We start from the raw sequence: 27,793 nt of genomic DNA on the forward strand, positions 1-27,793 counted from the left end.
TTCAGAAGACAAAAAGAAGCACCATTTGATCACATTTTAAAAATGTAGCGTGAAGCACTGTGCTAGGCACTCCGGGAGATGTCAAAATGAAGCACACGTGCTTTGTGCTTCAGATGCATTTTTCTTCAGCAGAAATCAGAACAACGTACAAATTCACCACGTATGTCACAAAGAAGGACGAGTCAGAGGGCAAAGTGAGTTTAAAAAAGGAAGAGATTATTTCTGGCTCAGGGTTCAGCACCCTCCATTTTCAGGCCACGCACTGAGCCACATTGAGCCAGTGTATCCGAGTATCATCAGGGACCTGGAAAGGACTTGGCAAGTCAATTTATTGACCTTCACAAAGGATTGTATTTAAGCCATCTCAGACAGATAGAATCTATTCTCCATTGGGGGAAGAAATCCTTCTCTTGAAGGAGAGTTTATAACCTTCCTTATTAGCTCATTTCAATATTTAACAGCCTTTGCTTGCTGCAGAGAAGCCTGTTTTAACTCACACATGAACATCAGGATTTGTCCTACCCAGACTCAGTGAACACCAACTTGCCTCTTTATGCTAGGCAACCATTATCTTTGGAGACCCCCATATTATTGCTTTAGTTGGTTAACCAATTAAACTAATAATTCTGGGAGTCAGAATATAATACTGGTTAGGAGTGCTGAGAGTCAGGCAGTCCTGGATTAGAGTCTGGGCTTCTTCACTTTTCTGTTATATCACCTTGGGAAAAGTTACTTAAAACCTCTGAACCTCAATTTTGTTACTCATAGAATGGGTATAATAACACATCTGCCTCTTCAAATTGTGGTGAAGATGAAAACAGTGCATGTTTTAGGCTGAACTACCTGAAATTACCAGGTATGACCTGGTCATAATATATGACCCTTTTGGCCAATAAACACAGCAATTCTGTGCAATTCAATCTAATAAATGCCTTAGCAAAGTGCCTAGAGTCTACCGAATAGTCACCATTATCAACAAAAGAAACAACTATTATTATTATTGCACTGCTGTCATTATCATTGTCATGGTTTGCAATATCCAGACTCAGTGCTGGAGGATATTCCTGCAAGGAAGCCATTATAAAAATGGTTAGAACATTGTTTTGTGGAGCTGTGTGTATAATGCTATAAATGTGGGAAAGTAGAACATCCGGGTTGGCAGCCTGCAGAAGTCAGGGAAGGCTCCAGAGAGGCGGCAACATTTGGACTGGGACTTGTAGGGTGAGTTGGAGATTTCTGAATAGAGAAATCGACAGAACAAAAGCAGTATTTCTGAATAGAGAAATCGACAGAACAAAAGCAGTAATCGGTGTGACCAAATCCTTAGTTCTTATTTTTGTTTCTGCCTCTGACACAATTTATTTCCTTCCCCAATTCTTAAAACAACCTTTTCTTTATTTACTATGTTCTGTGATGCTAGACTTTCTTTGTTCCTTCTTATTTCTTCATAACTGTCTTTGTTTTCTCAACTCGTGCTCCTCTTACTGGGAAGAGGAAAGGGCATGTGCCCAGAGCACAGAGTGAAGAGGGAATGTGGGAGATTTGGGAACCTGCAGTGAATTTTTGTGGCCAGAGGATAAAACAGGGCCAGTGGTGTGGAAGGAATTGAAAGTAGAGAGAGGAGAAGGGAGGTGGCTCGAAAGAAACAAAAACTTTTATTGGGGAAGTGCCATGATTGGTTTTGTAAGTTTGAAACTTTTCTCCAAGGGTTTTGTAGAGAATGATTGGCCTGGAGCAAGCATAGAAGCAGAGAGGTGCATAAGGAGGCTATTGCGACAGCTCAGCTGAGAAATAGTGTGGGCAGAGCCCAGGGCAGCAGCAGTGTGCCTGAAGAGGAGTGGATGAAAATGAACTATTTCCAAGGTATGTATTAGGGGTTCTAGGGATGGGGAGTTAAGGCAGGAATGAAATGTCAGTTGACTTGTAGGGTCTGACTAGCTGGAATTTCAACTGGCTCCCTGGTTGGGGACTATGCTATTTCCTAAGATATAGACAATAAGAGAAGTAGGAGGAGAAAGACCAGGGTATGGGAAAGGGGATGGGAGAGGGATAAGAAGGTAATGAGGTAAGTCTGGGGATGTGGCGTTCAAGGGTGCGTGGGAGATTTCCATTTCCTGAGTTTCTTAGAGCCTGATGTTTCTGATCTGACTGCACCGTAAGGTGTTTTGTTCTCATGAGCATCACAAGGATTCATGAGATCCTGTTTGGGCATTCTGACAGCACAAATTACATTTTGTTTTTAAAATTTCCCTAAGGTTTTGCCTCCCCAAGCACACTGGCCATGCACCTGTGCTGAAGTAATCGTTAATGAGTATGAAAAAAGGTAGCTAACATTAATAGAATTCTTACTATGTTTTAGGCACTGTTCCAAGTGCTTTCTGCCAAAACTTCATTTAATTTTAGTAAACCTCCATGTGATAGGTAGCAGTATTAACCTCATTTTATAAACAAGGTAATTTAAGCTCTTAGAGGTTAACTAACATGTCCAAGGTTATATAACTTGAGAGTGGCAAGACCAGGATGCAAACCAAGGTGGAGGGCTGCAGGTGCTGTACTGCTAAGCATTATGTTGGGATAGGAAATTCGGCCTAGGCTAGAGAATACTGTCTATTGGAGTACTTTATACTGGGACTTTACTGTTTTAAAAAATATTTTTTATTTTTCACAAATGCTTTTACATAATGTTCTGAGCTTTGTCGATTCATAAAGACAATTCATGGATTAAAATTTATTTTGTCTATTCCACAGTCTCCACTGGGAACATTTCTGGAGTTTGGCTCTAGATAATCTCATTGTATTTAGTCTGTTTTGTTTGGCTTTCTACTTTGGTGCTCCTCCTAAGGAGGAGTCATATTACACTTACAAGTGATATTTACTTGCTAGTGTAAATTGATTAAATATATTGCTTATTTTTAATTTTAGCTGAAATAGAGGTTTCGTTTTGTTTTGCTTTGTTTTGTGTGGGGGGGACGGGGGAGCCTAAGTCATCTACGTGATGTGCTAATGTCTGTCATTCTCTTATAATTCTTTCATTTAGTCCCCTGGGACTCCAGTAAGACAAGTCTTGCCTTTCATGTGGACTCATACAATGGTATGCATCAGTTGTCTCCAGCCTTTTTGGTACCACGGACTGGTTTTGTGGAAGACCATTTTTCCAAGGACTGGGGTTGGGGGATTGTTTCAGGATGAAACTGTTCCACCTCAGATAATCAGGCATTAGATTCTCATAAGGAGCATGCAACCTAGATTCCTCACATGCATAGTTCGCAATAGGGTTTGGGCTCCTATGAGAATCTGATGCCGCTGCCAGTCTGACAGGAGGCAGAGCTCAGGCAGTAATGCTTGCTCGCCACTCACCTCCTGTTGTGCGGCCTGGTTCCTAATAGGCCACAGACCTGATAACAGCCCATAGCCTGAGGGTTGGGGACCTCTGGTATGCTGGGTCCTTGATGTAAAGGAATCCTCTAACTTGGTGGAGCCAAGTCACTGGTTAATGGAAAAACTATAAGTTAAACATTTTTTCCTGTAGTTATGCTTTTATGAATTATTTAACTGGGCTTTGTCCCTCCCTTTACTTAATTGCACTTATAGAGAAGAACTCTGAAGTGTTGGCATTAAGAATCCTTTAAACCACAAAGCAGTTGATTATTCTTTTTATTAAAGTAGGTGCTCACATTGGTGGAGTAAGAAGCACTGCACAGAAATAGCTCATTGGCAGAATTGTGCTCTCAAGGATGGATATCTTCAAGCCATCCTTGACTCTCTAGAGCAGAAAGACAAACAAGTGTAATGCTGAGGAGTGGGAAAAATGTTTAATTGCAAGCAGAAGAATCTCACGTGAAATTGTGAGTGGACTTCAGTGATGACTATCAAAGGAAATTCTCATAATGATTCGTTTTTCTTCCCAATGATGGCACTACCGTTCTCAGGAAAGCCCAGTTCCCTTCCTGGCTTGGATATTAACTGATAGTTTGAATGAACATAGTATTTTTATAAAATTGTCTTTGCATGTGTTGATTCCACCATCAGGAAGGTCCTTTCCACCTCCCTTCTCCCAGTTCTTCTGGGAATTCCTACGTGGCCTTCCATACCTAAATAATAACAATGATACTAGCAAGCACTTCTATAGTACATTCTGTGTACCTGGCAGTACAGAGGGTGGAGGGTGGGGAGGTGGGAATATTTCCTTCAGATGAAGGCAATAAGGGGTTACATAGTCTATAGAGTTTTAAAAAACAATAATAAAACCAAAAAAGGAGTCTACTTTTTCTGACTACCATATGTTGGCAGTTATAAACAATGTCCATGATAAAATACCCCTCCCCACTAAGGCCAGCCTTCTCCCACTGAGCCCTCTATCACCCTTATACTCTTGTATGTGTATAGCACCTTCCTAACCATTTACATATATTAACTTCCATAATTTGTCCCCAGTTTACAAGTGAGGAAACGGAAGCACAAAAAGGCTGTGCTAAGGTCAAGCAGATCATACTGCCTGACAGGTAAGTGATGTGGCCAAAGTTTTAATCTGGGCAGTATTGCACCAGTTCACCCACCTAACTACTGAACATATGTTTCTCATTTGTATGTGTATATTTCATATGCATATAAATACCTCCTTGAAGACAACCCTTATCCACCAAGTATAAAATGGCTTCCTGCATGTGTTATACAGCACTCTATTCATATTTCCATTCCAGCACTCCCTGGGCTGCAGGCCGGTAGAATGAGAACTCCCTGACTGGCTGTCCTATAATAAATGCAGGGTGAATAAATGAATGCAATTTTTGGTAACAGAAATAGTATAATTGTGTATATTATGGTAGATTGGTGGAATGTTCTAGATTTTGGTTTGGAAGTCAAAGACAGCCTTTATTTCAGAATCTGTTACTGATTATCTCTGAACAGGCATTTCGTATGTCTGTGTCTTTTTTTCCCAGTCTGACTCTCTACAGCAGAAAGTCAAGCAAGTATAAGGCTGAGGAGTAGGAAAAATGTTGAACTGTGGGCAGAAGAATAGGGGACAGAATTACATCAATGATTCTTAATAGTGGCAATCTTTATTCAAGCTAAATTGAGCGGATTTCTTTCCCACCCCCCAACATTGCTAACAAGCATTTTTGTAGAAAAAGTTTTTATTTAAGTATAACATACTGTATAAGCACACAAATTATAAGCATATGGTTTAATGAACTGCTACAAGGTAAACATATCCATGTGACACCACCTGGATCTAGGAATAGAACAATACTAGCCTCCTGGTGCCCTCCATCCTAGCTGCGTATGGAGCTCTTCTGACCTCTAACATCACAGACTAACTTTCTAATAAATAGAAAACTGTAGTACATGTTATTTTGCTATTAAGTCTAGTTTTACTTAACATTATGTTTGTGAGATTCATCCATGCTGCGTGTAACTGTAGTTCATTCATTTTCATTGCTGAATAGTATTCCACTGCATACATAAATATAATTTATTTATCCATTCAACAACTTATGAATATTCTGGATAAATACAAAGAAAGCCATATCTAGTGAGCCTTAATAAAATTGCCAAAAAGATCACAGACATATCTATTAACATTTATTTATTCATCCTAATAATACAAATTCTTTTCCCTCTTTCTCGGAACTATTCCTCTTTCCTCACTTTAGCTGGCAATTTCTTTTTTTTATTATTATTATACTTTAAGTTCTAGGGTACATGTGCACAACATGCAGGTTTGTTACATAGGTATAAATGCGCTATGTTGGTTTGCTGCACCCATCAGCTAGTCATTTATATTAGGTATTTCTCCTAATGCTATCCTTCCCCAAGCCCCCCACTCCCCGACAGGCCTGGATGTGTGATGTTCCCCTTCCTGTGTCCAAGTATTCTCATTGTTCAGTTCTCACCTGTGAGTGAGAACATGCAGTGTTTGGTTTTCTGTCCTTGTGATAGTTTGCTGAGAATGATGGTTTCCAGCTTCATCCATGTCCCTGCAAAGGACATGAACTCATCCTTTTTTATGGCTGCATAGTATTCCATGGTGTATATGTGCCACATTTCCTTTATCCGGTCCATCATTGATGGACATTTGGGTTGGCTCCAAGTCTGCTATTGTGAATACTGACACAATAAATATACGTGTGCACATGTCTTTATAGTAGCAAGATAAGATCTATAATCCTTTGGGTATATACGCAGTAATGGGATTGCTGGGTCAAATGGTATTTCTAGTTCTAGATCCTTGAGGAATTGCCACACTGTCTTTCACAATGGTTGAACTAATTTACACTCCCACCAACAGTGTAAAAGCGTTCCTATTTCTCCACATCCTCTCCAGCATCTGTTGTTTCCCAACTTTTTAATGATCACCATTCTAACTGGTGTGAGATGATATCTCATTGTGGTTTTGATTTGCATGTCTCTGATGACCAGTGATGATGAGCATTTTTTCATGTGTCTGTTGGCACATAAATGTCTTCTTTTGAGAAGTGTCTGTTCATATACTTTGCCCACTTTTTGATGGGGTTGTTTGTTTTTTTCTTGTAAATTTGTTTAAGTTCTTTGTAGATTCTGGATATTAGCCCTTTGTCAGATGGATAGATTGCAAAAATATTCTCCCATTCTGTAGGTTGCCCATTCACTCTGATGATAGTTTCTTTTGCTGTGCAGAAACTCTTCAGTTTAATTAGATCCCATTTGTCAATTTTGGCTTTTGTTGCCATTGCTTTTGGTGATTTAGTCATGAAGTCTTTGCCCATGCCTCTGTCCTGAATGGTATCATCTAGATTTTCTTCCAGGGTTTTTGTAATTTTAGGTCTAATATTTAAGTCTTTAATCCATCTTGAATTAATTTTTATGTAAGGTGTAACAAAGGGATCCAGTTTCAGCTTTCTACATTTGGCTAGCCAGTTTTCCCAGCACCATTTATTAAATAGGGAATCCTTTCCCCATTTCTTGTTTTTGTTAGGTTTGCCAAAGATCAGATAGTTGTAGATGTGTGGTGTTATTTCTGAGGCCTCTGTTCTGTTCCATTGGTCTATATATCTGTTTTGGTACCAGTACCATGCTGTTTTGGTTACTGTGGCCTTGTAGTATAGTTTGAAGTCAGGTAGCGTGATGCCTCCAGCTTTGTTCTTTTTGCTTAGGATTGTCTTGGCTATGCAGGCTCTTTTTTGGTTCCATATGAACTTTAAAGTACTTTTTTACAATTCTGTGAAGAAAGTCATTGGTAGCCTGATGGGGATGGCATTGATTCTATAAATTACCTTGGGCAGTATGGCCATTTTCATGATATTGATTCTTCCTATCCATGAGCATGGAATGTTCTTCCATTTGTTTGTGTCTTCTTTTATTTCATTGAGCAGTGGTTTGTAGTTCTCTTTGAAGCGGTCCTTCACATCCCTTGTAAGTTAAGTTGGATTCTTTGGTATTTTATTCTCTTTGTAGCAATAGCTGACAATTTCTAAAATATCCACAGTTTCTTTCTCACAAGCATTATTGATTAGCCAGGGCTGGACACTGAACAATCCAGGCTGGCCATAGTCCTTGTGCTCATGCCTATAATTTCAAGAGTAATCACAATCAAGCTGTTCCTCCAAGATTTTTGACCTTGGATCAGAGAGAGAGTGATTATAAGAGACTTTGGAACTGACTGAGGCCATGTTCTTTATTATGAGGAAGAAGTCCTTCTGCAATAGAAGGAAGTAAAGCTTATACATGGCTAGATACAGTGTGGAAAGATGGAGAGAATCTAAGTGGTATTCCTGGCTTCCTTTATCCCAAGAGCCCTTCTGTACCTTCCTCTTCCTGCTATTAGTCATTTGATCCATTTACTTCCTCTTTAACTTAAGTTAGTTTAGGTTGGTATGTAGTCCATTTTCATGCTGCTGATAAAGACATACCCGAGACTGGGCAATTTACAAAAGAAAGAGGTTTAATGGACTTACAGTTCCACTTGTCTGGGGAAGCCTCACAATCATGGCAGAAGGCAAGGAGGAGCAAGTCATCTCTTACATGGATGGCAGCAGGCAAAAAGAGAGCTTGTGCTGGGAAACTCCTGTTTTTAAAACCATCAGATCTCGTGAGACTCATTTACTATCAGGAGAACAGCACAGGAAAGACCTGCTCCCATAATTCAATCACCTCCCACCAGGTTCCTCCCACAACACATGGGAATTGTGGGAGTTACAATTCAAGATGAAATTTGGGTGGGGACATATCCAAAACATATCATTTGGTATTCTATTCTAACCAAAAGAAATCTTGCCAGCATAGACATGTTAAAAAGACCGAAATATATAAAATCAATAAATGTGGAGCTGTTCGGTCTCATTGCTGAATCTCACAGAAGCCCCCTTTAAGAAACATTGGGTTGAATGATATCTAAGATCTAGATGTAAATGAGGGATGCCGAAAGTGGTAAGTTTTGTCAATACAAAACTAGAAAAATTATTAGAATCTTGAATAGCATTTTGTGAGTGGCTCTGGACTCTGGACTCCTGGCCAGCACTTCCTTCAGTGCTGTCCCCACTTCCATACTAAGTAATCCTCTCCTTGACTCTGCACCCCTGAGCCCTGGTCACAGAGTGTTGCTAGTAAAAGATGTGTTCGGCTTCAAATACATGTGCCTAGCACATAGAAGGAACTCAGCAAATATTTATTTTGCGATTGCTCCCCAATTCATCACTGAAGTACTTAGCTGCAAGTTTTTTCCTCATGCTTTAACACATGTCTACTAATAGCCATTTCAGAGTCTCTTAATTCTTCTGAAGTCCATATTCTTACTCAGTGATAAATGATTCTCTATTCTGTTTTTAATGTTTACCCCTGTTGCCCTTCCCTTCAGCTCAAAGGAATCTGTATCTTTATTTTTCTCTAAAGCTAAATCCTGAGAATGATGTTGCTTTATTTATTCCTTCTCTCTGGTAGCTTCAAACTCTTTCCCCGTGTAGACTTCCAATCTGTATGTTTTTCCTTCACCTTGAAAGAAAATCTTAGTATGATCTTGGTACCCTCTTGAGCTACCATCTTATTTCTTTTCCTTTACGGACACATTTATTGAATAAGAAGCTCAAGAATATATTGATTATCTGTCTTGAAACCCCTCTACCTATTTCCAAGGTTATTCATTTTACTTCCTTGCTTGATCTTTGCCTCAAATCCTGGCATTTCTTCTTTCTGTCCCCTAACTCTGAACTCTGAGCATTTCTGAAAGTTCAGCCTGGTTTCTGGCCTCTTTCTCTTGCTACAAATGTCTGTCTGCTTCTTGGATAACATCTATAAAGATAATGCCCAAATCTATACCATCAGCCATGTTCTCTCACCTAATTTCCAGCTGTGCTGTCTTTAATTCCTGCTGAAGATCCCCACTTGGCTGTTCTATTTTCTCCCCTCATATGATCACTTGCCAAGCTGAGCTCATCCTTTTCCTTCCATCTACACTGGGCTCAGCATGCTGTACCTTTCCTTCATCAATAACACCAGCATTTCCCCAATTAGGCAGGCTTGAAACTCCATCAGCATTGACAGTCCCTGTCTTTCATTACACATGGTATTCAGTCACTGTGACTTGTGGAGATTTTTCTTTGAAAACACTCTAGCCTGCATGTGTTTTCCTTTTCCTTACTTCCCTACCAATCCACAATTTATATTAGCTGTCCCCATTACAGAGCTCATAGAGAAACGTGGCATCTTCCTTTTCCCATGTTTTCCCTCCTCAGTGGACATGTAACTGCTCTCTCTGAAAGGTATTTCTAGCGCTTTGCTATTTTCAGACCAAGGTAACTGATCAACATGAAACCTCGGAATGAGCAAGTCTTCCTCAGGCTCTCTCTACCAGATCAGACCATGTCCCACGGGCTTTTTATAACTTCTCACTTAGAAGATTCTCCCCAAGGGGGGCGTATTCTAAAATCAGAATTTTACAAAATCAAAATACCTTAAACACATTGAATAACAGCCATCATTCTCAGGTAGAAATGCAGAGATGATTTCCATGCATCCATGTTTCAGTACTCAGAAAAGGTGACTACTTATTTCTCTATATTATAAGGAGTTTAGGGGCTATGTTTGCTATTTTCCTTAAACCCTGTAGTATCTAATTCAGGATTTTGCGTATAGTAAGAATTTTAAACATTTTAATGAATGAGTGGCTGAGAGGGCTATATAATCAGCTCAATAACACATTATTTGTAAAAAAAAAAAAAAAAATCACTTCCCAATATTTAACTTTATAGGACTCCAAAAGTCAACCTTTGAGGTAAGTAGGACGTGTTATTTTTGCTATTTTCTGCTGCAGAATTTGAGGTAAAGACATGTGGATTGACCCCAGTCACAAAGCTGTTTGGTGGCATGACCAGGCCCAGAACTGATCTGCTTTCTGCAACCCAGTGTCTAACCAGGTCAGTAGAACTGGTTTTGAAAATAATAATATGTAGAATCAAAATCTCTAAATTTGAATTTTCTCCCTTAGAATATTTGGTGGGTTCATAAATATTTACAAAATATTTTTTTGTGTGTGTTTTAAAGTAAAGCTAGTCAATTATTTCTACGTGAAATTCAATTGTTTCTTTATTTGTGAGAGAAAAACAACTTACCTAAATTTAGATATTTTATTTGCTGTTATTTTATAATATTACCATACAATTTCCAAGTGTTAGGTAATATTATAAAATAACAGCAAATAAAATATCTAAATTTAGGTAATTACATATTTAGATCTGGAAGGGAATGTTAGAGTTTGTCTGGAATGATCTCATGATAGTACTCCCTTTTTTTTGAGAGGGAGAGATGGAAAGGGACTTAATGTATAAAATATGCCATTTCTTCAAGGGGACTTAAAAGGTGAGGCACTTGAAAGATGTGAATTGAGCTATACTAGGAAACTCTGCACTTCCTTGGCTGATAATCTTTCCACACGGGCCCTTTGTTTCTCCTGTGACCTTTGTCTAGCATCCCACTACAGACAGTACCACTTGGGAATTACCTTAGTTCAGATTTGTCTTAGGAAAATTTGCATTTGCCTCCCTGGCAATCCAACTCCCTTTGTTTTTTCTATCCTAGACATTCTTCAAAATTCCTGGTCCATGGATATCACTTTGCTTTTAAGGATGGGTTACTGTTCTTCATGTGGGCCAAGCTCACATCTACTCTAGGCCTTTGCACTCGCTATGTGCTCTACTGGGAATATTCTACCCCAGAGATTTTTGCAGATCTGGATCTTTGGATCATTCACGTCTTTGCTCACACATTATCTCCTCTAAAAGGATTTCCCTGGCTGCTGCATATGAAATAGTCCCCCAACCCTCTTCTACCAGTCACTCACAATCATAGTATTCTGGTTTAATTATTTTGTTGAATATATCACTATCCACAATTATCTCATTGACCTATTTGTTTGCTTGCTTATTGTATTTTTTTCTCTTCTGCCCCAGCTTGACTTTAATGTAAGTTCCATGAGATCAGCGACCTCATGTTCACCACGTATTTTATTCACCACTTTAGCAGCGACCTCATGTTCACCACATATTTTGTTTACCACCGTAGCACCTACAGCATAGTAGGAGAGCCTTAGATATTTGTCAGATGAATGAAGGAATCTTGTTTACAAAGCATTTTTTTTTTTTCTGTAACTTCAAGGGATTTGGGATATTGGGAGGTAAATCTGTGTACTCAGTCTATCATATTGGTTCATTTTCTTTCCTGCTTAATATGTAGGATTTTGGCATCATTGGTAGTCACTTTGACATGTCAATAATGATAATTGCAAAGAAGACTGTTGTTCCAAATAATTGATAACACAGCATCTGAACCTACCTGGATACTTTTTCAATATCCAAAGGATTATGTTGTATAAAAAGATGCTCGAAGCCCAGAAAAAATAAAAGATGAGCACTTCTGGAAAGTAAGCAAAGTCCCATTTACATACTTTCTTCTCATCCCTTCCAAAAAACGCTCCTGCTTTTCAGTCATTGGATGTGGAATATGATGGTAGTAAGGGCTACTGTGGAGAGGATGTTATGAAAGTGTGCATGTGTGAGAAGGAGTTTTTATCTTGTAAATGACTGTGTCATAATACCTACTCTGAGCTGGACTTAGGCTGCAGTCTTGCCGGCTTCTGTGATACTGGCAGGCATTGTCGTGCCGTTACCTTTTCCTAAGGCTTTATGAGCCCGACAGGTCTTTGTCATTTTCTTGGTTACCCTGGTTCCCAGAGAGGCCAAGGCAGTTTTTTGGAGGGCAAAGGGAACAGAGGAGGCTCTTATATAATCTTCAGAACAACTCTGATCAGATAGGTATTATTAAAACCAATTTTCACATTAAGGGAACAGACTCAGAGGTTTTGCAACTTGGCCAAGGTTTTGTTGCTAATAAGTGACACAACTGGGATTTGAACCTCAATCTATCAGATACCAAAGCTTATATTTGCTGTATGTTGCACCATTCAGCAGCATCCCTATCTAGGGAGATGAGGAGTTCACTCTAATTTATTATCGATTAGCTTAAACTGTTGGAAGGCAATTTCAGATACTGAACCAAAATCTGCTTTTTATTTTTATATAAAATTGCCCTGTGGGAGTTGTAGCTAGAATGTCCACCCTTTCTTTTTCCTGACAGTCACTTGCAGATACTTGAGTAAAACTCTTGAATATGATAGTTAAGTATGAATTCATAAAAAGGCAAACCTGCAGAAGAATCATAGCATTTGGATTGGCCAAAATGAGAGAAACACATTACAGGCAATCAAAAGTGATAATAGAAAGATTTGTTGAATGCTTATTATGTGTCCAGTATTGTGCTACTCACTTTCTACACATTATCTTAAGTAATTCTCATGATGATTGTGCAGTAGATGGATGATGTTCTCATTTTGTAGATGTAAAAACAGACTCAAGAGATGTGAGTTAATCCGGTTCACCCAGGTACTAAGTGATGGAGATTTGAAACCAGACTTATGTGATCCTAAAGAATGTGTTTTCTGCACTAGGCTAAGCTTGTGTTTTGGCTACATAAATTAAGTTACAAAAACAGTGCAATCTGTTTATCAGTTTGAATTTAGTACAGGACAAGTCTGAAAAATTCCTTATTGTTTTTCAGTTACTATCTTAAACATGTTCTGCAGAATTACTCCATTTTTGTCCTCTGTTAACATTTTAAGAAGATTCCAGTTCTTTTTGGACCTTTTTAGTTGTAATGGAGCCCAGCCCATGTAAGTCTAAAATTCCAATCTCCTTTCTTTTTCCTCTCCCTCTCAGACCTATCAAATATAGCCAGTGACTTGTAGCAAAGAGCATGGTCTTCTAATTTACTCTATTTCCCCCATCTGTTTTTCACAGGCCTTTGAGGCAGGGAGCAGGGAAATCGTGAAAGTCAAGTGACTCTTAGCTTGTGCTGTTGTCATCCTCTCTGGACTATTGGTACATTTCTAGGTAACTCTGATTAGCTACTGATGCTATCTGTAAGGCTGGCATCTATCATTGGGCTAAATTTTGGGAAATGAGTGAGAAAAGGAGGCATAGTTAAGGTTTGGGTGCCAGGGAAGATGATATTGATGTACATGGGCATGCTGGAAGAAAGTGAGCTGGTTCAGGGTAAGCATAATCCAACTGAGCATCATAGAAGCTTCTACATGGTGACTAAAATGGAAATACTGTCAGCTTTTGCTTTATGGAACTGATGCGCTCCAGCTGTTCATCCTAAAATGAATCCAATTTTCCTTGTTAAATGCTGTTATAAAATCAAGGATGTATCCCCACAAGGAAAAAAGAAAATCCTCAATGGACTCAATTAAAAACTTTTGGTGAGATATAGTTGAAATGGTGGCCAGCTTCATAGGCCCTATGGGATTTGTTGTCCCACTTAGTGGTTCACTTTCCTTTGCTGTGATTTTTCAACTCTTTGGTCTCCCCTAGGCTGTCAAGCCCACTCCTGCTCCCTTTGGGATAGAATGTTAGTGCAATGTCTATTATTGGAGAAATGAGTGCATGGTTGCTAATACACTGGAAATTTTCTGACTGGCTATAGAAGATGTCACATTTGCATTTAGGTTTTACACATTTACTCCATTGCCATATCTCACCTTTGGAACATTTCTAAAAATAAGACAACCTACAGAGCATCCATGAGGGACAACAGTGACCTGTATCTCTGTATCTTTACATGAATAAAAATCCTCCAAAAAAAATCTATAGATATGGCATGTTATATTTCATCAGACTCTTAGTTGTTCTAGAGATTTGGCATTATTTGTGTCTATATAATACCTATTGGCCTGTTTATTATCAAAGAGCTCTCTTTTGAGGTAGTTATTTAAAGATCTAGTTGGGCAAATGGTGAGTTACATCCCTAACTCTGCCCCTTGAGCAGTTTGATTTTGGACACCATGGGAAGTTGCTGAGGTTTGGGAGGGGATCATGCGTGGAAGACACCAGGAGATCGAATAACCTAGGAACATTTTGGGAAAGAGAAGAGGCATAAGGAGGTAAGGAAGGGCTCCTGGCAAAGACAAAATTGCTTTAGAAATATTTCTGCACTGGTTTCTATGTGGGAAACCTATAATACCAATCTTGTTGAAAAGACTGGGTAGAATCACCTCCTGAACTCTCAATTTATAGTACCAACACTTTCTCTAACTTTGTTACAGCTGAAGGAAGGAGTCATGTTGATACAAAACACTATTACAGCTCTTCTTGAAAAGAAGAAAAGGATTTTCACAAATGCTTCCCCTCTCTTTTATTGTCACTACCATTTTTTTCCCTAGACTACTCTCATTCTCAGCCCACGTAGGAAATCAGAAGATAATTTAAAATTAAATAATGATGGCTCAGAGCTTAAAGCACTTAAAAAAGAGAAGAAAGAAAAGCATCACATCTTGACAGTGCTGGGAGTGATGGTGGAAAGCTTGCCAAGGAGGCCCGGAAGAGTGGTTGGAAAGTGAGCTTTTGGCATTTTGTGAGACCATAGAGCTCCCGAATATATTATCCTTTCTTATGCCATCAGGTAATATTTGAGTTCATGGGAACCTATGTTAATGAGTTGAAAAGATGGAAAGAAGATACAGATAGAATTAGTGAGTTAGGAAAATCAGCTGAATCCTTGATTTACCAGTTACTATCTTGTAATACAATCCTGTTAAGCATTTATTTCTGTACCTATAACAATATCTTCATAGAATATCTATGAGAAATAAATCAAATTATATACATGCACATTTATATACATATATACATATATGTTATATATAGCATATATGTATATATGTATGCTCATGTACATAAGACACACCATACACATACAATTATTAGCTCAAAGGTTGACATATAAAAAATTCCTTATAAGTAATAATAGTTTTAACTATTTTTATTATAGGTTATAAAGCTAGTTCTTCAGTAGCTTTAGCTTTAGATCAACTTGTTCATGTGTGATGATGTGCAGATCACTAAAATGGGCCATTCCACTTATCATCTTCCATTTCTTTTCAAAGTTATCTGACTGTTAGAAATAAAAAGTACATAGGCATCAGAGTCTGACAAATCAGAATTTAAATTTGTGCTTTGCCATCTATAAGCCATAGAACCTGTTGTAAATACCTCTCTGAATCCCAGAGTCCACATCTGGATAACGGTATTATTTTTTATTTCTTAGAGTAGCTGGGAAACTTAATGAGGTGAAAAGTATGTAACAGTGCCAAGCACATTGCTTGGCATTATAATGTATAATAACCAGGGGATGGCAAACTTTTTCTGTCAAGGACTGGATATTGAATATTTTAAGCTTTGCAGACCTAACTGACCAGGTTGGCTATCACAGCATGAAAGCAGACAGAGATGATATGTAAACACAACAGCATGGTTATGTTCTAATAAAACTTTATTTTTTAAAAAAATGGGCCAATTTTGGCTGGGTGCGGTGGCTCATGCCTGTAATCCCAGCACTTTGGGAGGCCAAGGCAAGTGGATAACAAGGTCAGGAGATCTAGACCATCCTGGCTAACATGGTGAAACCCCATCTCTACTAAAAAATACAAAAAAACTAGCTGGGTGTGTTGGCAGGCGCCTTTAGTCCGAGCTACTCGGGAGGCTGAGGCAAGAAAATGGTGTGAACCCGGGAGGCGGAGCTTGCAGTGAGCCGAGATGGCGCTGCCGCACTGCACTCCAGCCTGGGGGACAGAAATCTCAAAAACAAACAAACAAACAAAAAAAGAAAAAAAAAAGTGGGCCAATTTTGGCCTATGTTCCATAGTTTTCAAATCCCAGCACTTAATCAATATTAGTTTCTTCCCCACTTCCACAATTTGTCTTGTCTGAGATTTAGGATTTTTTTATATGTATAATGGAGAAAATAGTATCTGTCAAAGTTTATTTACTGAGCATCTATTGTGTGCCAAGAACGGAGTCAAATGCAATGAACAACAAAGTTAATAAGATTTATTTCTACGCTTGATGGGCTTAAAGGATAACAGAAGGTGGTTACTTAAGGTTGGTCATTTTAGCCATAGAATGGCTTAATAATACTTATTTCATGAAGTTATGAGAATGAAATGAATAAAATAAAGTATTTTTTAAGTGTAGAAGTGGTTCCAGCCATAACAGACATATGATTATTGGACCTTACATTTTGGTGTGAAGAACTGTATAACTGGATAACACGTATGAAAAAACTATTTTCAGATTTTAGACAATAGATAGCACAGGGCTGTGATGCTTGAGATAAGGAAACACCACATTTAATTCTTACTTTTTTGCCTAGGACCATTATTCATAACAAAAACCAACTCAAAATGGATTAACGACTTAAACATAAGGCTGGAAATGGTAAAACTCCTTGAAGAAAACATAGGAAAACGTGTCTTGACATTGGTCTGGGCAACAAATTTTTTTTGGATATGACGACAAAAGCACAGGTAACAAAATAGATAAATGAGATTGCATCAAACTAAATGGTTTCTGCACAGCAAAGGAAACAATCAACAGAGTGAAAAGGCAACCTAAAGAGTGAGAGAAAATATTAATATTTGCAAACTATATATCAGATAAAAAAAAAGCCAAACCCAAATAACCTGATTGAAAAGTAGGCAAAGGACCTGAAAAGCCATTTCTCCAAAGAAGACATATTTATGACCACCAACTATAGGAAAAGGTGCTCAGCATCACTAATTGTGTTAGTCTGTTTTCACACTGCTGATAAAGACATACCAGAGACTGGGAAGAAAAAGAGGTTTAATGGGCCTTATAGTTCCACATGGCTGGGGAGGCCTCAGAATCATGGTGGGAGGTGAAAAACACTTCTTACAGGGTGGCAGCAAGAGAAAATGAGGGAGAAGCAAAAGCAGAAACCCCGATAAACCCATCAGATCTTGTGAGACTTATTCACTGTCATGAGAATAGCATGGGAAAGACTGACCCCCATGATTCAATTATCTCCCACTGGGTCCTTCCCACAACGTGGAGGGATTCTGGGAGATACAATTTAAGTTGAGATTTGGGTGGGGACACAGCCAACCCATATCATTCTGCCCCTGGACCCTCCAAATCTCATGTCCTCACATTTCAAAACCAATAATCTCTTTCCAATGGTCCCTCAAAGTCTTAACTCATTTCAGCATTAATCCAAAAGTCCACAGTCCAAGTCTCATCTGAGACAAGTCAAGTCCCTTCTGCCTATGAGCCTGTAAAATCAAAAGCAAGCTAGTTACTTCCTAGATACAATGGGGCTACAGGTATTGGGTAAATACAGCTGTTCCAAATGGGAGAAATTGGCCAAAACAAAGGGGTTACAGGGCCCATCCAAGTCCAAAATCCAGTGGGGTCGTCAAATTTTAAAGCTCCAAAATGATCTCCTTTGACTCTAGGTCTCACATCTAGGTCACACTGATGCAAGAGGTGGGTTTCTGAGGTCTTGGGCAGCTCTGCCCCTGTGTCTTTTCAGGGTACAACCTCCCTCCTGGCTGCTTTCATGGCTGGTGTTGAGTGTCTGCAGCTTTTCCAGGCATAAGGGGCAAGCTGTCATTGGATCTACCATCCTGGAGTCTGGAGGATGTTGGCTTTCTTCTCACAGTTCCACTAGGCAGTGCCCCAGTAGAGACTCTGTGTGGGGGCTCTGACCCCACATTTCCCTTCTGCACTGCCCTAGCAGAGGTTCTACATGAAGGCCCTGCCCCTGCAACAAAATTCTCCCTGGGCGTCCAGGTGTTTCCATACATGTTCGGAAATCTAGGCAGAGGTTCCCAAACCTCACTTCTTGACTTCTGTGCACCTGCAGGCTCAACACCATGTGGAAGCTGCCAAGGCCTGGGGCTTCCACTCTCTGAAGCCACAGCCCAGGCTGTATGTTGCTCCCTTTTGGCCACAGCTGGAGCAGCTGGGACACAGGGCACCAAGTTGCTAAGCTGCACACAGCATGGGGAGCCTGGACCTGGCCCACAGAACCACTTTTTCCTCCTGGGCCTCCAGGTCTGTAATGGAAGGGGCTGCCTTGAAGACCTCTAACATGTCTATGGTCTTGGGGATTAACATTAAGCTCCTTGCTACTTATGCGAATTTCTTCAGCTGGCTTGAATTTCTTCCCAGATAATGGATTTTCTTTTCTATCACATAGTCAGGCTGCAAATTTTCCAAACTTTTATGCTCTGCTTCCCTTATAAAACTGAATGCCTTTAACAGCACTCAAGTCACCTCTTGTATGCTTTGCTGCTTAGAAGTTTCTTCTGCCAGATACCTTAAATCATCTCTCTCAAGTTCAAAGTTCCACAAATCTCTAGGGTAGGGGGAAAATGCCACCAGTCACTTTACTAAAACATAACAAGTCACTTTGCTCCAGTTCCCAACAAGTTCCTCATCTCCATCTGAGACCACTTCAGCCTGGACTTTATTGTCCATATCGCTATCGGCATTTTGGGCAAAGCCATTCAACAAGTCATCTCTAGGATGTTTCAAACTTTCCCACATTTTTCTGTCTTCTCCTGAGCCCTCCAAACTATTCCAACCTCTGCCTGTTACCCAGTTCCAAAGTCGCTTCCACATTTTCAGGTATCTTTTCAGCAACGCCCCACTCTCAGTACCAATTTACTATATTAGCCTGTTTTCACACTGCTGATAAAGACATTCCAGAGACTGGGAAGAAAAAGAGGCTTAATTGGACTTACAGTTCCACATGGCTGGGGAGGCCTCAGAATCATGGCGGGAGGTGAAATGAGGAAGAAGCAAAAGTGGAAACCCCTGATAAACCCATCAGATCTCGTGAGACTTATTCACTGTCACGAGGACAGCATGGGAAAGACCTGCTCCTATGATTCAGTTACCTCCCCCTTGGTCCCTCCCACAACATGTCGGAATTCTGGGAAATACAATTTAAGTTGAGATTTGGGTGGGGACACAGCCAAACCACATCACTAGTCAACAGGGAAATGTAAATCAAAACTACAATGAGGTATCACCTCACACCTGTTAGGATGTTATTATCAAAAGATAAAAAGTAAGTCTTGGTGAGGATATAGAGAAAAGGAAATTCTTGCATACTGTTGGTGGATATAGAAATTTGTACAACCACTATGGAAAACAGTATGGAGGTTCCTAAAAGTAATAAAAATAAAAACTACCACAGGATCCAGCAATTTCGCTTCTGGGTATATATCCAAAGGAAATAAAATAACTATCTCAAAGAGATATCTGCACTCCTGTGTTCATTGTAGCATGAAGCATTATTCATTATACCCAAGATATGGAAAAACCTGTGTCCATTATGAATGCATGGATAAAAAATAAGATGTATATACATATATGTGAGATATACATATTAGGAAAAAAAAAACCCTGCTACTTGCAACAACATAAATGAACACGGAAGACATTATGCTAACTAAGATAAATCAGACACAGAAAGAAAAAAGCTACATGTTAGCACTTGTACGTGGAATCAAAATAGTCAAACTTGTAGAAGCAGAGAGTAGAATGGTGGTTTCCAGAAGCTGCGGGGAGAGGGAAATGGGGAGATATGGGCTAAAAGGTATAAAGCTTCGATTATGCAAGATGAATGAGTTTTGGATATCTAATATAAAGCATTGTGTCCATAGTTAACAGTATTTATTGTATTGCATATTTGAAATTTGCTAAGAAGGTAGATCTTAAGTGTTCTCACCACACACATGTGCACAAAGGAAAAAAATGATAATTATGTGTAGTGATAGATATATTAATTATCTTGTTTGTAGTAATCATTTCACAATGTTCACGTATATGAACACATCAAATTGTACACCTTAAATATAAACAATTTTATTTGTATTATACCTTAATAAATCTGAAAAACAAAGACTATGTATATATGATGGGCCATTAAAAAGTGTTGTAAATTTAAAATTATCAAAGTATCTCAGTATGTATTCTCTGTCCATAAAATAACTAGATTAGAAACTAATGTCAAAATATCTGCACAATTCTCTTGAACTCCTGGTCTCAAGCCATCCTCCTGCCTCAGCCTCCAGAGTAGCTGGGGCTCCAGGCACATGCCAATGTGCCTGGCTCAGTTCTCAAATATTTTGGAATTAAGCAACACAATTTTAAGTAATCTATATATCAAATAAAAAAATGACAGGGATTATCACAAAATACATTAGTAAATGATAATAAAAACATAAAGTATCAAAGTTTGTGAGATACAGATGCAACATTGTTCAGATGGAAATTTAAAATATTAAATTATTATATTACAAAAAGAAGAATCATATTAAGTTAACCATCTAGGTTTGCACTTTAGGAAGACAGAAAAAGAAGAGTAAGGCATGTATGGTTTTGTGCACCTGTAATCCCAGTTTCTCGGGAGGCAGACCACTTGAGCCCAGGAGTTTGAGTTCAGACTGGGGAATATAGTGAGGCTGCATCTTAATAAAAAAAATAGTGGAAAAGAAGAAGAAAAAAATAGTAAATTATACCCAAAGTAAATTGAAGAAAAGAAATAATAAATAATGAAAATCAATGAAACAGAAAATGAGCAAACATTAAAAAAAATCAGTGAACCAAAAAATCAATTATCTGAGAAGATCAATAAACTTGAGAAGTGACTTTTCAGAACTGGGATTTTGAACGATAATTGAGACTTAACAAATATGATTGGATTGTGTATTTGCTTTATATTCCAAGAAAGTTACATATCTAATACTACTAGTTTAGATCAATAGGATTTTTTTTTTTTCATTTTACATGGTAGATACCTTAGGGCATTCAGGCTTAATTCTTTCATGGAACCCCGGTTGAGAAGAGTTGACCTAGCTATACAGATAACAATTTGAAGAGAAAATAAAAATACAAATTACCAATAAATGAAATGTTGGAATCACTCTGTAGTGCTGTAGGCATCAAAAATTAGTAGGAAAATACTGTGAGTAACTTTATGCTCCCAAATTTAAAAACTTAATTTATGACTGTTAAAGAAATTTAATTTGTAACTTAAAATATACCCATAATTGGCTGGGCATGGTGTCTTACACCTGTAATCCCAGCGCTTTGGGAGGCTAAGGCAGATGGATCACAAGGTCAAGAGATCGAGACCATCCTGGCCATGGCCAACATGGTGAAACCCTGTGTCCACTAAAAATACAAAAATTAGTGTGGTGGTGGTGGGTGCCTGTAGTCCCAGTTACTCAGGAGGCTGAGGCAGGAGAATTACTTGAACCCAGGAGGTGGAGGTTTCAGTGAGCCGACGTTGTGCCACTGCACTCCAGCCCAGCAACAGAGGCTGGAGTGCAGAGACTCCATCTCAAAAAAAAAAAAATATATATATATATGTATATATATATATAATTATATAATATGCGTATTATACACGTATTATACGTATATATTACTATACGCGTATATATGCGTATATACATATATATGTATAATAATATACATATGTGTATATAATATACATATATGTATATAATTATACATATATACACATTGTATATAATATACATATATGTATATAATATATACACATATATATTATATTTATACGTATATTTTATATATATATATATATATATATATATATATATATACCCGTAATTCCAGAGCTAGGTTGCTTATCTGGAAAATTTTGTCTTACATTAAAAAACAAATATTTCTAGCTTTACATAAACTTGTTCAGAAAAAGGAGTTGGAAATGCTACTAAACTTTATAAAGCTAACATAACCTTGATGTCATACTCTAATATCTTTCATAAACATAGGTGCAGAAATCTTGACAAAATATTAGGAATTGAATTTAAAAATGTATAATTGGATAGTACATCATGACAAAGTGGGATTTATTTTACAAATGAATGCAATATTATTTCATTATTCGAAAATCAAAGTAGTATGCCACAGAAAAAGATAAAATAAAAATGCAGAAAACGATAAAATTCAATAGTTATTTTTAAAAACCTCTCAGCAAAGTAGAAATAGTAGGGAGCTTCCTTAATCTGATGAAATGTACAGCTAAAATATTTAATGTTGAAGTACTGATTGTTTTCCCCATGATATTGGGAACACGGCAAGGAAGCCTGTTCCTACTGCTTCTATTCGATGTTGTGCTGAAGGTCATGGCTAGCATAAGGCAAATCAACCACACAATCAGAAAAATGGCAATATGAATGTGTACATAGAAATTCTATGGGATCTACACAAAATAACCCTAGAACCAACACATTAATTTTGCAAGACCACCGAATTCAGGGTCCACATACAAACATCAAGTGCATTTCTATGTAACAGAAGCACATAATTTGTTAATCATATTGAAAAAAAATTAAAGACATTAAAAATTAGAAATAAAATAAGATGTGCAAAAACTCACAGAAAATTTAAAAATCTTGCTGGATAAAATTAAAGATCTTCGTAAGTGAATAAATATACCATATTCAAGATTAATTATGTTAAAATGTCAGTTTTCCCCAAATGTGTCTCCAGATTTTCAGTGTAATCTCAAAATTCCAAGAGGCTGTTTCTCCTTGACAAGCAGATTCTGAAATTATTTGTTAATGCAGAGGACCAGGAATAGTCAAAATAATCTTGAAGAGAAAAGACAAGACGAAGAATATACACTACCTGATTTCAAAATATATTGTGAAATTACAGTATTCAAGATAGTTTGATATTGACCTAATGCTAGATCTATTATGATCAATGGAACAGAATAGAGTGCCCAGAAGTAGATCAATACTTACATATAGTGATATGGTTTGGCTCTGTGTCTCCACCCAAATCTCATGTTTAATTCTAATCCCCAATGTTTGGGGAGGGACCTGGTGGGAGGTGACTGGATCACGTGACTGGATTTCCCCTTTGCTCTTCTTGTGATAGTGAGTTCTCATGAGATCTGGTTGTTTGAAAGTGTGTAGCACTTCCCCTTTGCTCTCTCTCTCTCCTGCTGGCCAGTGATGATGTGCTTGCTTCCCCTTTGCCTTCTGCCATGATTGTAAGTTTCCTAAGGCCTCCCCAGCCACGCCTCCTGTACAGCCTGTTGAAAATGAATCAATTAAACCTGTTTTCTTTATAAACAACCCAGTCTCAGGTAGTTCCTTATAGCAATGTGAGAATGGACTAATACATGTAGTCAAGCGATTTTTGACAAAAAAGCCAATGCCATTCAATGGGAGAAAATAAATTATTTTCAAGAAATGAAGCTGGAACACTGGTATTCACAGTGAGAAAAACAAAACAAAACAAATCAAAACAACTCAGTCTATGTATCACTCATCATTTAAAAATAATTTCAAGATGGGTCATGAATCTGATACAAAAGCTAAAAGTGTATAGTTTCTAGAATAATCAGGTAAGAGAATATCTTCATAATCCTGAGGCTGGTACAGTGTTCTTGGAGAACAATGACCTTAAAAGAAAAAACTCAATAATCTGTTATTCAAAATTAAAACCTTCAGCTCACTGAAAATGTCTGTTAAGAAAATGGATACGCAAACATAAAAGAAAATATTCATCATACATACATATATAACAAAGGACTTGTATGCAAAGTATATAAGGAATACCTTCAGTTCAATAATAAAAAGACATCTCAATAATAAATAGGCAAATCAGACTCTTCAAAAGGAAGATATAGAAATAACCAATAAGCACTTGAAAAGTTGCACGATATTATTAGTCATCAGACAAATACAAATTAATATAAAAATAAGATATCCACTTCTAGAATGGCTTAAATTTAAAAAGTCTGTCAGCACTAAATGTTGGCCAGGATGTAAAGCAACTAGAATTTTTATATATAGCTGGTAGGAGTACAAAATGGTATAAACAATTTGAAAACTGCTAGTTTCTTACAAATTAAAGCATAAGAATACCTTAAAACCAAATAATTGCATTCCTACATATTTACCCAAGATAAAGGAAAATCCCCAAAAAGAGATTTTTATACAAATATTCACAGCAGCTCCATTAATAATAGCCCCAAATGGAAACAATCCAAATGACCATCATTAAGAGAATGGATACATTGCATTTTTTTTCCTGGGCAGAGTTTTGAGTATCTTCAAAGGGGGCTTTGTCATTGTGAGAGTGAGTACTGAGAATGGTTTTGAGAGGAGATTACTTATCATGTTTCAGTACTCCTTGCTCTTCTTTCTTATGGAGTATTTTTAGTTCAGGGATTTGTGGGTCACTGATGGGATGGGTGCCTGAACATTTACCCTTCTGTTTGGTTGTACTCCAGCTGGGGGAATTTGGACTGAGGTCCGCTATTTCGAGTGCTCAAGGATGATAATGAGAAAGGAGAAGAAAACCATCACATAGTACCATACATATGTCAGGACCTTTAGGAAATGGTCATCACATTTATTTATTTTCTAAAATATAGTTATTTTAAAAAATTTTCTAGTTGGTGAATTATTTTAGGGTAGATTGTCTCACTCATCTTTCATTCTTTTCTCCCTGAAGTTTACCATGAAATAAAGTTGGTGTTCAGTGAATAGATGCTGAAAAAAGTAAAATTTGCCTCTAGAGATGTCATCACTACTTCCTGTGAGATACAAAGTTTTGTTACTAAAGAGAACAATAACAAAAATAAACAGCAGTAACAAAGTGGATTTGAAAAGAAACTTTCCTCTCAAGAAAAAAAGGAAAAAAGACAGGCTTAGTATAAAAATGGAAAGACCCTTGACTAAAACTGACATTTAAAGACCAGATTGGAGGGATAAGAAAGCAAAAGAGGAAAATCAGATACTCAAGCTTTCCGAACTCAGAAAGGAAAAAAGCAGAGGAGACAGATCAAAGAATCAAAACTCCATTAAGGGGAACAACTGGAAAGTAAAGGGATGAGGGTGTCCCTGCAAGATACAGAAGCATTTTGATTTAGCTGTAGAAACAGAGGAAGGTCACACAAAAACAGAGGGGAGGCTACATGAAAACTACCCTCTGTTACTCAGGAGAGAAGCTAGGATTGACATTCAGTTTTTTTCTCACTCTCCATTCAGAGAACTGCTCTCTAGATTATTCGCCTCTTGATATTTACCCATAAACTTGATAACCAGATTAGAATAATACCCGCTCGTGAAGGATTCATGCTATGACAACTCAGCCACCTTGCGTTTTCTAGCTACTGTCATGTACCTTTATACTCCTTAAACCTGACCTTGAAACCACTTCTGTTCTGTGTGTTTATTCAAAAGACGTCGTAAATTCTGGTATCCTCTACTTCTAACTAAAGGGATTAGTTGGAGCTGTGTTTTTTGAGTGTACAAGAATGAATATGGGTAAAGAAAGTAAAATAATGATTACTTTAAGGAACAGAGGGTATGGTTATCTTCTTCAAATATTATTTGTCAGTAGTATTGGAGTCCTCAAAGTCAATACTGTGGCCTGAGAAGCAATTTTCTTATATTCTAGGGTTGCGTTCTACAAAATCAAAGTAGATTAGTATTTATTTTTAAATACAAGTATTCAAAAAATTAATATTTGAGAATGAAGGACAGTCCATTGACAGAAAATGCTTTCAGTATGAAGTTGTCATGGGTTGTATATGAAACATTCAAATACCTCAGCAAAAGCAAAAGTCAGTTGTCTCTGGAAAAGTCATTGAGAGCTTGTCTTCTTAGTGAACAAAATTTTGTGTAAAGGAAATATGGGAAAAAAATAGAAGCAGTGGTTTTATGCTTTGGGAGTTCAGATGGTTATTAGTTACCTATTTGCTGCTGCAACAAATTACCATAAATATAATAGCTTAAGACACCACAAATTTACAGTTGTAAAGGTCAGAAGTCTAACATGGGTCTCATGGGGCTAAAACTGAGGTGTCAGTTGGGCTGTATTCCTTTCTCTTGAAAGGAATACAGCCCAACTTCTCAGGCCACAGCATTAGGGGAGAACCCATTCTTTTGCCTTTTCGGTCATGTACAGGCTGCCCACACTCCTTGGCTCATGGTATACTTCCTCCATCGTCAAAGCTAGCAATAGTTTATCTAGTCCTTCTTACATCTCATCGCTCTGACTTCCTCTCTGTCTCCTTCTGCTTTTGAGGACCCTTGTGATTATAATGGGGCTACCTAGATAATCTCCTTATTTTAAGACCAGCTGATTAGCCAGCTTAATTCCATTTGAAACCTTAATTCTCCTTACTATGTAACATAATGTAGTCACAAATCAAGGGATTAGTTTGAGGACCTCTTTCAGGGACTATTATTCTGCCTACCACAGCTAGCCTTTGGTTTCTGCCTCCAATGCAGCATGATGAATTATATGATGGTAGTGCCTACTAAACTTGGGCAGTCCTAGCTACATTTGCTTAAAAAATGTAGACTCCAACCCATATGCAGAATTGTTCCTGGCACATAATGGAAAACATTGGAGGCTAACAAAAATATAGAAAATGTTTGGGAGTTGCCTCTCTTTAGTGTTTTACATATCAAAACTAAATTATGAAAACTTGATTATCCCCCCCAAAAGACTTCTAATAAATTATTTTATAATTATCTGCATCGTTAGTTCAAGTCAGGGCCAATGTTTTAGTTCATTTTGTGTTGCTGTAACAGAATACCTGAGGCTGGGTTATTTATAAAGAAATGAGGTTTATTTAGCTCATGGTTCTATAGGCTAGGAAGTTCAAGAAGCCTGGTGCTTGTATCTGCTTAGTTTCCAGTGAGGGCCTTATACTGTTTCCACTCATGGCTGAAAGCCGAAGGAAAGCAGGTATGTGCAAAACGATCACATGGAAATGGAGGAAGCAAGAGAGAGAGAAACCCAGGAATTCAGACTCTTTTTAACAACCCACTCTGGTAAGAACTAATTTATTCACTCACAGGAGGGCATTAACCTATTCATGAGTGTTCCGCTCCCGGAACCCAAACACCCCACTAGGTCCCACCTCCCAAAACCTCCACATAAAGAATCAAATTTCAACATGCGTTTTGGTAGGGATAAACCATATCCAAACCATAGCAGCCAGGTTAGCTTTTGTTAAATACTCCATGTCACACTTCAATGACATTTTGGTTGCTACTGAATGTCATGTAATGCTTTGCTGCATTTTAACAACATTCTTTATTTCTATAGGTAGATGAATGTAACAGAGTTTTAAAAAATGCTGTCTTGGCCGGGCGCAGTGACTCACGCCTGTAATTCCAGCACTTTGGGAGGCCGAGGCGGGTGGATCACGAGGTCAGGAGATTGAGACCATCCTGGGTAACAAGGTGAAACCCCGTCTCTACTAAAAATACAAAAAATTAGCCGGGCATGGTGGCGGGTGCCTGTAGTCCCAGCTACTCGGGAGGCTGAGGCAGGAGAATGGTGTGAACCCGGGAGGCTGAGCTTGCAGTGAACTGAAATCGTGCCACTGTACT

General features: G+C 38.1%; 1 long non-coding RNA gene across 1 annotated transcript; it reads left to right on the forward strand.

The window, feature by feature from the left end:
- Positions 1 to 3,665: 3,665 nt before the first annotated feature.
- Positions 3,666 to 10,379, forward strand: LOC129524577 (uncharacterized). The gene is made up of 3 exons (XR_008668405.2): positions 3,666 to 3,845; positions 4,435 to 4,502; positions 10,286 to 10,379. It is a non-coding gene; the product is annotated as an uncharacterized lncRNA (long non-coding RNA).
- The last annotated feature ends 17,414 nt before the right edge of the window (positions 10,380 to 27,793 follow it).

Source organism: Gorilla gorilla, chromosome 13 (genome assembly GCF_029281585.2).
Source record: "Gorilla gorilla gorilla isolate KB3781 chromosome 13, NHGRI_mGorGor1-v2.1_pri, whole genome shotgun sequence".
In the NCBI taxonomy this organism is placed as follows: Eukaryota; Metazoa; Chordata; class Mammalia; order Primates; family Hominidae; genus Gorilla; species Gorilla gorilla.